This window comes from Nicotiana tabacum, chromosome 23 (assembly GCF_000715075.1).
Source record: "Nicotiana tabacum cultivar K326 chromosome 23, ASM71507v2, whole genome shotgun sequence".
In the NCBI taxonomy this organism is placed as follows: Eukaryota; Viridiplantae; Streptophyta; class Magnoliopsida; order Solanales; family Solanaceae; genus Nicotiana; species Nicotiana tabacum.
The window spans coordinates 70,365,813-70,374,299 of NC_134102.1; the positions used below are offsets into that span (position 1 = coordinate 70,365,813).

Here is an 8,487-nt window from a genome sequence, read left to right on the forward strand (position 1 = left end):
TCCGTAATTCAATAAGTTTTCTATTCCTGTGGATCGGGCCGAGCGCCTCGGGAGTATATTGAGATGCATTATGGTTCGCGCCGGTCGACCCTCGGCAGTGTACACACTATTCTGGATCGGGTCATACGACCTCGGCATAACCCGTGCGCAATATCGAGTATTCATGAGATGTTTCTTTGATTGAGACCTGGCATTTATATGCTGTTCCATCTGTTGGAGATAGCACTTGATATTTCTTATCTATTGAGATAGTATATGAGATTTCGAGAAATTCATGTTATCACATATGTTGGAGGATTTTTGCTAGTCACAGTCCTTACTTCAATATTACTATTGTGTTTCATATTCATTTATAATTTAATTCATGTTGATTTATTGGGCCGCTAGTAATTGTCAATATCGACTCCTCGTCACTACTTCTCCGGGATTAGGCTAGATACTTATTGGGTACACGTTAATTTACATACTCATGCTACACTTCTGCACTTATTGTGCAGGTATATATTTTTGGTGGTCATTTGGCAACAAAAGCACATCTATTGTGGGGACTATACGGTGAGCTGCATCCCATGTTACGATCCGCATCACACAGAGTCTCCTTCATATTCATTTATGCTATCCTGACTATTTTTCATTTCAAACAGATGTTGTATTGGTATTGTATTTCTTAGTAGTAGCTCATGTACTTGTAACACCGGATTTTGGGATATTCTAGTTGATGTTAATAGTTTTGCTTTAATATTGTCACCTTTTTATTTTATATCTTATTAATATTGTATGTATCCATGATTTCAAATGCATTAAATTCTTTATTTAATAAAACTTGTAATTTCAATAGTAATAAAATGAATAATTATTTAGATGGTTCATCGTTGGCTTGCCTAACGGAGACGTTAGGCACCATCATGGCCTATAATGGGTTTTGGGTCGTGACACCCAATCCTCATCATCAGTTCCACCATCAGCATCCTCATCGGCCTCCTCCTCAAGCTGATCTGCCTTGGGCTCTGAGTTCTCCGGTGCGTTCACATATTTATCCTCAGGCAATCTCTAATCCTCACCAATCCCAACCAAACGCTGGGCATGAGCATTGAGCGGTTAACACTCATGCAAGTTAGTACGCTCCTCTGGAGTAGCTTGTCGCCCCCAATATGTAACGACAAGTTGAGCATCCCATAAAAGAGGCCAGAAAATATCATCATGTGCATTACGCTCGGCACCGGTAAGCACAGTCATATCATTATCCTCCTTTTCCCAGATGCTCGTAATGTCAGTTCCTAGGAGTGGCGCCAGAATGATCATGTCAAACTACGGCTCCTCATACACTTCCTCCTTCCTCAGATACTGCATAAGTATATTTCCAAAGAATAATTTGTCTATCCTTATAATCCTTCTCGCCTACGCCATGTGATGGCGTTCAAACGGCCCACATTAATCTTTTGGCATGTCATCAAGAAATACAGCAAGCACACTCTCTCACACCCAATAAGAGTATCATGATTGCATGGAAAGAATCAAGCATTGATTAACTTCAACCAGATTTGGGCCTCCAGTTTCATCTTCTTCTTTGGAAACATTCTATGGCAGTAAGTCTTTTTATCTCGAACCTAGGCAGCCACAGAATTGATACAACACAAAGTGTGTCGAAGCTCTTGATAGGTAAGTCAGGCAATAAAGTTACCCAATGGTTCATGCAAAACATTCAGCACTCCCAAGTAAGCACAGGGAGCAAATGAAAAGATATCTATCAACCTTCCCCGAATAGGCACTAACTTCTCTTCATCATCCGGATCCCATCCAGCATAGAACTCACAAACTAGGCTCACATTAATGTTCCCCTGGTTCTCGAAGACATAGCTCTATCCCAACTCGTGAATATACTTCCAAAACGTCGGATACTTAGATCACAACCAGCGCTCATCCACAGCTAAATATAGGTACATGTGCTTTGGCCTACAAATCCTCTACCATGGCTTAGCTGATGGGGGTATGCGTTTAAGCTTATATTCATGCTCGCTACTAGGCCTTGATCGTAAGGATGCCATGGACACAACCTCTTGCAACTCCCTCAGTATGACTACAAACCTCTCCGTCTTTTCGCCTTTTCGTTAGCGGTGCGGAAGATGTCTTGCCCTTAGTGGGGGCTATAGCTTTGCTCTTTCATTTTTCCGTTGGTGGTGCATTTGGCTTTGGACATACCATTTTTTTGTACCTGCAGAAGTGTATGTTAGTTAACTCGGAGGGCAATGAATCAATTCAAAAGTTTGTCTTACGACCCCACACTTAGAGTTTATCACATGGTTTTCAAGTGAACTGAGGCTACTCAAACTTCACCTCATGAAATTGTGCATGATTAGTCACAAGACAACTAGTTCATACGGGAAGACAATGTAGGTAACATACTTGAACCCTTCAACCTGCCTCTGTTGAGCCACCCCACACTTAAATTTCATGCTAGATAAGCTTAGAACTCACTAGTGTATCAATCCCGGAGACTCGGGCTCCAATTGGGATAAAAAGTGCCTTTGAGGCATTTTAACAAACACATAGTATGCACTAGATATGATGAAGCTTTCGTATGGGTGAGGTATTTCCTCACCCTCCCAAATCGTCTAGGGATTTGATTTTAAACACTCATTTGAGCAACAAGAATATCAATCCTATGGGGCTCATGGGGTTAGTACAAGCATGCACAATTTCACTTTTCAAGATATTCATAAAGTTTGCATGTTTCAATTCACCTCAACTAATCCTAAAGAGAAGAAAGATGGACAATCATAATTTAGATTTTGAAAGAGGGAGGAGTGATCTTTGCGATTGGGTATGTATGTGCGTGAGAGAAGTTGGGAGATTTTTTTGTTTGAGTGAAAGAGGGAAGAAAGGGGTCGGGCAGTGAGTATTTTGAACGGGGGTTTTGAGTTTTGAGAGGGAGTATTTAGGGGAGAGGGATTGGTCCTTTGTGTTTTAATTTTGTGTGTGTGTTTGTGTTTAAAATAAAAAGAAGAGGAAAAGGGATAAAATACTCACCAGGCGCCGCGAGGCTAGATGCAAGGCATAGCTCGCGCTAGACAAAGCGGCGCGAAGCCTAACGCGAAGGGGGGGGGCACGATGCCAGGAAAAACTCGTGCTGGAGTAGGAATTTGGGCGTGTGAAACCAGGCTTAGCACAAGAAAAAGCAGGCGCCTGGACGTGCGACGCTAGACCTATAGTGAGCTAGGACCCTCGCTTGGCAATCTCCGTGGCGATTTTGTGCTTTCTCACTTTATATTTGACTCCCACTCAATTGCTTTCAATTATAGCGCGCCCGTGCCTAATTAACTAACCTAAAATACCTCAAACCAACCCATTAGTCCCCCAAAATAAAAAATAATAAAATGAAAACTAAGCTAAACTACTCTAAGAATTGGGTTGGCTCCTAACCAACGCCTTAGTTAACGTCATGGAATGACCAATAAAACATCACCATGGGTTTCCTCCAATGAAGCGCATGATTTAACGTCGCGACACGATGCAGAATCTCGCCTAATCATTGGCGAGTAACACTTTCGACTTCAGACGATCAAAGTCAACTCTATAATAGTGCTTTACTCTTTGTCTGTTCACTAAGAACATTCTTTCGCCATCTACGATGCGTAGCTCAATTGCACCATGTGGAGTAACTCTTACTACCTCAAACCAGCCCAACCATCTCGATTTGAGCTTGCCTAGCAAGAGTCTCAACCTTGTGAATATGCTTATCATGCCAACTCCTGATCTATTTTTTACACAGCTTGGCATTCTCATACGCGTGCAAGCGAAACTCATCAAGATCGTTCAATTGCAACAACCATTTTTCACCCGCTAATTTTGCATCAAAGTTCAGCTTCTATATCACCCAATAAGCCTTGTGCTCAAGTTCCACTAGCAAATGGCATGCCTTCCCATAAATCAGCTTGAAGGAGAGGCTTCAATTGGAGTTTTGTAGGCATTCAGGTATGCCGATAGAGCATCATCAAGCTTGGAACCCCAATCTTTTCTACTTGCCCTAACTATCTTCTAAAGAATCTGCATTATCTCTCTATTGGACACCTCAACTTGCCCACTAGTCTGAGGATGGTAGGCGGTCACAACATTGTGTTTGACCTCGTATTTTGCTAAGAGATTATCTAACAGCTTGTTGCAGAAATGGGTGCCCCTGTCACTTATCACTACTCTCGGGGTGCCAAACCTTGTAAAGATATGCTTCTTCCCAAGGTCCACCACTACCTTGGAATCATTAGTAGGAAGAGCGATGGCTTCTACCCACTTCGACACATAGTCAACGGCCACCAAAATGTACTTGTACCCATTAGATGAGGGGAATAGGCCCATGAAGTCAATTTCCCACACATCAAAAGTTTTAACCTCCATAATACCATACAGTGGCATCTCATGCCTTTTTGTAATTGTTCCCATTCTCTGGCATCTATCATATTTCTTCACAAACTCATGAGAATATTTAAACAACTGAGGCCAATAGAAACCTAATTGCAATACCTTGGCTATTGTTTTGTCACCCGCATAGTGACCACAATAGGGAGACGCATGCCATTCACGTAAAATATTATTTATCTCAGACTCGGGAACACATTTTCTCATTAACTGATCGGCACAAGATTTGAACAGAAATGGCTCATACCACACATATGATCTCAGATCTCGCAAGAACATCTTTTTAGCATGAGGTTCAAGGTCAGGCGACATTTCTCCACTTTCCAGATAATTCACAAAATTTACATACCATGGCATCTCCCCACTAGTAATGGCCAATAATTTCTCATATGTGAATGTTTTCTTGATAACATCCCCCTCAGCTACATGATTCCGAGTTTCTAACCTGGACAAGTGATCAACCACTTAATTCTTTATTCCTTTACAGTCTCAAATATCCAAGTCAAATTCCTGCAAGAATAAAACCCAACTGATCAACCTTGGTTTAACATCTTTCTTTTCGAATGAATACCTGATGGCTAAATGGTCTCTGTAGACGATGACTTTGGTGCCAACCAAGTAAGCCCGAAATTTATCGAATGTCCAAATTACTAAAAGCAACTCTTTTTCTATCATATTATTATTTATTTGAGCAGGAGTAAGAGTCTTGCTGGCGTAGTAAATGGAGTGAAATACTTTGCTCCTCCTTTGGATCAATTCGGCCTCAATTTCACCATCACTGGCGTTATACATCAGCTCGAATGACTCGTTTCAGTCAGGATCCACTATGAATGGTGCACTCACTAACTTCTTTTTCTACTCCTCGAATGCCTTCGGACAAGCATCATCGAACTTAAACAACACATCCTTCTCTAATAACCTGCACACATAGGAGGACATTTATGAGAAATCCTTTATGAATCGGCAATAAAAACTTGCATGTCCCAAAAAACATCGAACTCATTTCAATAAAATTGGTGGTGGAAACTTTTCAATTGCTTCCACCTTATCCTTGTCAAATTCCAATCCAGTTTTAGACACCTTGTTCCCCTACACTATACCTTCACGTACCATAAAATGGTACCTTTCCCAATTCAGTACAAGATTAGTCTCCTCGCACCTAGCAAGACATTAGCAAGATTGGTCAATCATTCATCAAAAGAAGGACCAAATACAGAACAATCATCCATAAAGACCTCAACAAATTGTTCCACCATATCAGTGAAAATAGCCATCATACGCCTTTGAAAAGTTGTAGGTGCATTATATAACTCGAATGGCATTATCTTAAATGCATAAGTGCCATAAGGGAATGTAAAAGTGGGCTTTTTTTGATCTTCCGGGGCAATACCAATCTGATTATACCCCGAATAGCCATTGAAGAAATAATAGTATTCATGTCTGGCTAACCTGTCCAGTATTTGATCAATGAAGGGGAGGAGGAAGTGATATTTTTGGGTAGCATTATTCAACTTCTTGTAATATGTGCAACCAGTCACAATCCTAGTTAGGATCAATTTATTTTGTTCATTCAATACAACAGTCATACCCCTTTTTTTAGGTACACATTGGACAAGGCTTACCCACTTACTATCAGAGATAGAAAATATTACACCTGCATCGAGCCACTTAATCGCTTCTTTTCCTACCACCTATTTCATGATTGGATTTAGGCGGCATTGATGTTCCACATTAGGCTTGTGTCCCTCCTCCATGAGTATTTTGTGCATGCAGAATGCAGGGCTAATACCCTTTATGTCAGACATTGTCCAACCAATGGCATGCTTGTGCTCCCTTAGCACCCTCAACATTCTTTCTTCCTACAAGTTAGACAAATAAGAAGAAACAATCACATGTAAATTGTTAGAACTTCCCAAATATGCATAATGAAGTTGAGAGGGTAAGGATTTAAACTCTAGTTATGGGGCCTCCTCAACGGAGAGTTTTGGGGGCTGGCCGATTGGCCTATCCAGAGGCTCAAACTGGGATCTTTCTCTTATGTATTCACATGATACATCCAGAATTTGCATCATCTCCTCGACCTCTTCTTCAATTTCCACGTGATTGAATAACATCAATGCCTTTTCGTATGAATCTTCTTTAAATGCACTTATCAACACAGATGGTTCGTTTACCTCCACTACAGAAATCATGGCAAAGTCCTCGTAATGACGAGGAAACTGTATGGATCAATACACATTGAAGTCTGCTTCTTTATTATCCATCCTCATGATCATCTTACTTTCACGGACATTAATAATTGCATCTCCATTGGCCAAAAGAGCTCGTCCCAATATGAAATAAACTACCTCATCAACCTCATAGTCCAAGATGATAAAGTCTGCTGGGAAAATAAACTTTCTAGTCTGTAGCAACACATCCTCAATTACCCCTAGGGATAAACATAAGATCTATCAGCCAACTGTAGTATCATCATGGTAGGTTTCGGAGCTCCTAAACCTAATTGCTTGAACACTGACAACGACATGAGATTGATACTTTCACCCAAATCACATCGGGCTCTACCCACATCGATCTCACCAATCCCCAGGGATGGTAAAACTACCCAGATCCTTAAGCTTTTGTGGAAACTTGTGTTAAATCCTAGAAGTGCACTCCTTAGTAAGTGCGATGGTTTGAAACTTAGTTAACCTCATCTTATTTTCCACTATATCCTTAATGTATTTAGCATACTTTAGGACATCACGAAGCATCTCCACTAAAAGGGATTTTCAAATGTATTTGCTTCGGCATATCTCGAAATTTATGAAATATGTGGTCATCATTCTTCATTCTCGGTCTTTGAGGAAAAGGGGATGGTACCCTTTCTGCTACATGCTCAGGCTCAACTTTATTTTTCTCATCTACCTCTACAGGTTATGGCACTCTTTCATCTTCGAGCCCAGATGGCTTCTTTTTTTCTTAGGAACTTCAACCAATTCTCTCCTATTTCTCAACATCATTGCATTAACTTGAGGATTTTTCTCTATATCACTTGGGAAAGCTCTAGTAGGTCTAGTGTTTTGATTATTCTCCATATGCCTGAATTGCTTCTCTAGATTTTTGAACTCTGTACGCAACTATTGATTAACAACCATTATCTTCTGGTTATCGAGCAAGAGCTTTTTCATCATGTCAGTCAAACTTTCCTCTACTTGCTATGGGCGTTTAGGTGGTTGATTGTAATTACATTGAGGCATGTTATTTTGATTTCCACCCCAAGAGAAATTAGGATGGTTCCTCCAGTTTGGATTGTAGGTGTTACCATATTGAGCATTTTGATTTATCTACCCTCTAGCTTGTTGCCCCTACATAGTAGATTGACTTGGGGTTTGTGGACATTGATCACTCATGTGATCTTCCCCACAAAATTCACAATAGACTTGCATTTGTTGCACATGTTGTATCGGTTGCACTTGTGCTTGAGAGAGCTTTCCAACCTGATTAGCTAATTTGGCTACATCGAATCTCAATGTTGTGAATGCATCTACTTTGATCATACCACCTATCTTAGGCCTAATTGGTATACTTGATTCTCCTACCCCTTGCCAGTTCTGATCATTTGCAGTAAAGTTGTTCAACAAGGATTGGATTTCCCCATATGGTTTTTCCATGCACATACCTCCACAAGCAGAATCTATGTACATCTTTGAGGCTTCATCTAGACCTTCCACAAAAGTGTTCCCCAAGACATAATCTGTCTGGCCATGGTGTGGGAAAGCTCTCAGTAGTTTCTTGAATCTCTCCAAAGCTTGGCAAAGAGTTTCGCCTTCCTTTTGTTAGAATCCACAGATCTGGCTCCTTAGTGCTTTAGTCTTCCAAGAGGGAAAGAATTTGATCAAGAACTTCCTTTCTAGATCATCCTAGGTTCTGATTGAATTTGCAGACTCCTTTTGTAACCACTCCTTTACTTCCCCCAAAAGTGAAAAGGAAAATAATGTCAGTCTGACGTAATCAGAGGAGACATTTGGGAAATTGTAAGTATATATGATCTCCAGAAAATTCTGAATGTGCCTTTGTGGATCCTCATGTGGCAAC

The 8,487-nt window shown here is 40.7% G+C and overlaps 1 non-coding gene across 1 annotated transcript; it reads left to right on the forward strand.

Annotated features, from left to right (window-relative positions):
* The first annotated feature begins 8,151 nt into the window (after nt 1-8,151).
* On the forward strand, nt 8,152-8,258 carry LOC142177780 (small nucleolar RNA R71). The gene has a single exon (XR_012706336.1). It is a non-coding gene; the product is annotated as a small nucleolar RNA R71 (small nucleolar RNA).
* The last annotated feature ends 229 nt before the right edge of the window (nt 8,259-8,487 follow it).